This window comes from Myotis lucifugus, unplaced genomic scaffold, assembly GCF_000147115.1.
Source record: "Myotis lucifugus unplaced genomic scaffold, Myoluc2.0 scaffold_63, whole genome shotgun sequence".
NCBI classification, from domain to species: domain Eukaryota; kingdom Metazoa; phylum Chordata; class Mammalia; order Chiroptera; family Vespertilionidae; genus Myotis; species Myotis lucifugus.
Genome location: NW_005871111.1, coordinates 2,692,428 through 2,696,427, shown reverse-complemented (window position 1 = coordinate 2,696,427; position 4,000 = coordinate 2,692,428).

Sequence of the window (4,000 nt, the reverse complement as noted above, 5' to 3'; positions counted from 1 at the left end):
TCCCAGCCCACTTCGTCCCGGCTGCTCTCCCGCAAGATGGTGGGGGCGTCGGCAAAGTTCTTTGTCCCTCTAACCTGCTCCTCGCATCGGCCCTGCAGCCTCAGGACCCCCGTCGGCGCGGTCCCTCCCCCAGCTCTCCGGCTGCAGCCTCGCCTCGGCCGGCCGGTCAGTCCCGGACTGTGCGCGTCTCACGGGCGGAGGCCGCGCCTTCCCAGCTCGGACTCAGAAGAGCAAGCCCTGCGCCCACGGCGGCGGTCCCGGGCTCCCTCCGTGGCCGCAGCGGCGGCTCCTCCTGCTCAGCGCGCTCGCTCCCTTGCTCTCAGCCTCCCTCAACTTGTCACTTTCCACCAACTCTCCAGCCGGAGCCCGGACCAATGGCAGACGCGGGCCCAGGCCGGCGACCCAGCGCCCTCTGCTGCCGCCGGGCAACACCGGCACCCTGCGACTGCCCAGAGAGCTGTGGCTCCTGCGCGTCCCGCACGCCCACCTCCCCTCCCCCACCTCGCCTCAACCCTGGGGGCCCTAGAGGCGATTTGACCCAAGGGGAAACTGAGGCCCGGGATGACTCGTCCGGGGTCGCAAACCAGTTCGTGGCTGAATGACTTCGTTAGGAGGCAGTCTCAGTGCTGCCACTGTTAGCCCTGTGACCCTTGGGTAATTGAATATTTATTGATATCATACAGTTTCCCTTTTGATTTCCTCTTGTACCCAAGTGATTTATATTTTCCCATTTTGCCTTTAATTTCTAGTTTCATTGCTTCCCTTTGGAGATTTATTGAGGATTTCTCTGTGGTCAGTTTTTGTCAATGTCCCATGGTCTCCAGAAAGAAGGTATTTTTCTGGTTTCAGAACATGAAGATAGAGGACTGTTGCCCTTTGACCCTCTTTACATTTATTATGTTATTTAGGCCTCTGCATCTTTGCATATTTTTTGGTCCAGCCGCTCTGCCATGGGCCAAGAGGGACACTGAAGTCTCCTACTAACAGTATGTTTTTGTCTGTTTCTCTTGGTTTAGCTTTACAAATTGTGTGATGCATAAATATTCATGACAGTTTGCCTTTTCCTGTGCAGGGGGCCCTTGGTCCTATAAAGTGGTGAGTACCTGCTGTGTTCCAGGCCCAGCTCTAGGCTCCGAGGATGCAAGCGTCATGGAGACACCAGTCAGTCTTGCCCTACGGACCGCTGAAGCCCAGTCTATGGATCACTTATTGAATACCTTCTGCTTGCCTAGTGCTTTGTGTACATTTGCTCATTAGTCTTCCATTGACACAAAGGTGTGGCATTATATACCACCTTGCACTTTTACACAGGTTACCAGTCATATTACAGTTTTGGAAATTGAAATGCAAAAAAGAAAATAAGTGGCTTGCCTGCAGTCATGCAGACGATGAGTCTCTTGGTCATGATGGAGCTAAACGTTCTTGGCTACAGCTTGGCATATAGCAAGCACTCAGTGGAGGTGGCTGTTACTGCTTGACAATAGCCTCTAAGAACCCAGCTTTAGGGTTTTATAACGAGCAGTCACCTCCTTGAAAGCAAGGACTTCTGGCCCAAAGGAAGTCCCAGCAGATCATAGACTCACAGTCTTCTGCCTTCAGGCAGGTGAGTGACTAACCCATGTGGGACAAACAATCACTTATTCTTTTCCAAGACTTCAGGGCAGGAGCATCCCTAACTGCCTTGGCAGCTTCCCCCCTTTCTATCACTCTGACCTGAGGTCAAGGAATGATAGACAAAGAGGCCTTGGGTCAACCAGATCATCACCCAAATAGGTCTGTCCTTCAAATTTCTCTGCCTGAGACCCATTCAATCCCATCTCAGTTATCTCCAGTTACTCGCCTGGGGAACTTACTGCACAAGGTTCTCTTGTTGAAAAACTGTTTTTGATGGTCGGTCTCGATCGCCATATACCAAGGTCCAGAAATCAGAGGAAACTCAGTGACACTGCACGTTGCTGAACAGTGTGCCATCATCTACAGCAGTGGTTCTCAACCTTCTGGCCCTTTAAATACAGTTCCTCATGTTGTGACCCAACCATATAATTATTTTCGTTGCTACTTCATAACTGTAATGTTGCTACTGTTATGAATCGTAATGTAAATATCTGATATGCAGAATGGTCTTAGGCGACCCCTGTGAAAGGGTCGTTCGACCGCCCAAGGGGTCGCGACCCACAGGTTGAGAACCGCTGATCTACAGTATAACACGCAGTTGCCAAACACAAGGCTTTCCCTTCCACCCACCCTAGCCCCCACCCCCACCCAGGTATCTTAGGTAACAGAGGCTGCCAGGGCTGAGTATACAGAACTTAATGGCACTTTTATCAGTACTTAAACCTTCCAGGAACTTAATCACAGAATCATAGACGTGAGGAATGTGACAGCTGGAAAGGGCCTTGGAAATTAACTAGAATATCCCCCTCAACATTTTATAGAGGAGAAACGTGGGACTCAGGGAGGTGAACATTCCTTGCCCAAGGGCACACAGCTGACCTGAGCCAGAACCAGAACCTACTAGTACATCAACCAGTCGAAACCTGGGTAAGCACTCCCTCAGTCATCCCAGATCCTGTAACATACTAGTTCCTAAAGGACAAGTTAGAAAAGGCGCTTCCTGTTTAAATTTTTTTAAAAAAGACAAAGGAAATACTTGTGTAAGTTCAGTAAATGCCAGTGCTTAGGAGCACAGGCTTGGAATCAGGCTGCCTGGGTTCATGTCCAGCTTCTCTGGTCTCTGCTGAGTGACTGTGGACAAATATCAGTCCCTCTGGGCTTCAGTCTCTCATCTGTAAAATGGTGATGATGATAAGAGTACCTATTGAGTCCTGGCCAGTGTGGCTCAGTTGGCTGGAGCGGTGTCCCATAAGCTGAAGGGTGATGGGTTCAATTCCTGGTCAGGGCACATAACCAGGTTTCAGGTTTGATGCCTTGTCAGGGCACCTATGGGAGGCAACCAATCGGTGTTTCTCTCTCTCTCCCTTCTTCTCTTTAGAAATCAATGGAAAAACATATCCTCAGATGAGGATTAAAAATAATAATAATAGTACCTATAGAGACTCTTGTCCATCTCTGAGGTGCTCTGTGTGTGTGTGTGTGTGTGTGTGTGTGTGTGTGTGTGAGAGAGAGAGAGAGAGAGAGAGAGAGAGAGAGAGAGAGAGAAAGTTCTCAATTTGGTATCATTATCAGAAGTTAACTAACAAGAAATTTAAGAATAGTGAGGAATTGTTACTAACCATAATACCAAGATTTTATAGCCTAAAAAACTCCTGAAAGGAAATATAGGAGAAAATCTTAGTAATTTTAGGTTTTAGGTTTGGCAAAGATTTTTTAAAGAAGACACAAAACCATGAACTGTAAAAGAAAAAATTGATAAGTTGGACTTCTTCAAAATTAAAAGCTTTTGCTTTTCAAAAGACATTATTTTAAAAATAAAAAGATAGGCCACAGACTGGGGTATAATATTTGCAAAACACAAATCTGACTAGGGACTTGAATCTAGAATATACAAAGAACTCTTGCATATCAATGAAAAGATGACAACCTACATTTTTAAATGGGCAAAATATTTGAATAAACGTCACTAATGAGGATATACAGATAACAAAAAGACACATGAAAAGATGTTCAACATCATTAATAACTAGAGGCCCGGTGCACAAAATTTGTGCGGGGGGAGGGGGGGCGTCCCCTCAGCCCAGCTTGCACCCTCTCCAATCGGGATCGGGCCCAAACCGGCAGTCGGACATCTCTCTCACAATCCGGGACTACTGGCTCCTAACTGCTCACCTGCCTGCCTGCCTGATCGCCCCTAACTGCCCCCCCCTGCTCACCTGCCTGCCTGCCTGATCACCCCCTGCTGGCCTAGTTGCCCCCAACTGACCATCTCCACTGTGTCCCTCCTGCAAGCCTGGTCGCCCCACAACAAGCCTGCTGTTTTGTCATTTGGTCACCCCCTCACTAAGCCCCCTGCCAGCCTGTTTGCATATTATCTATTTATTAT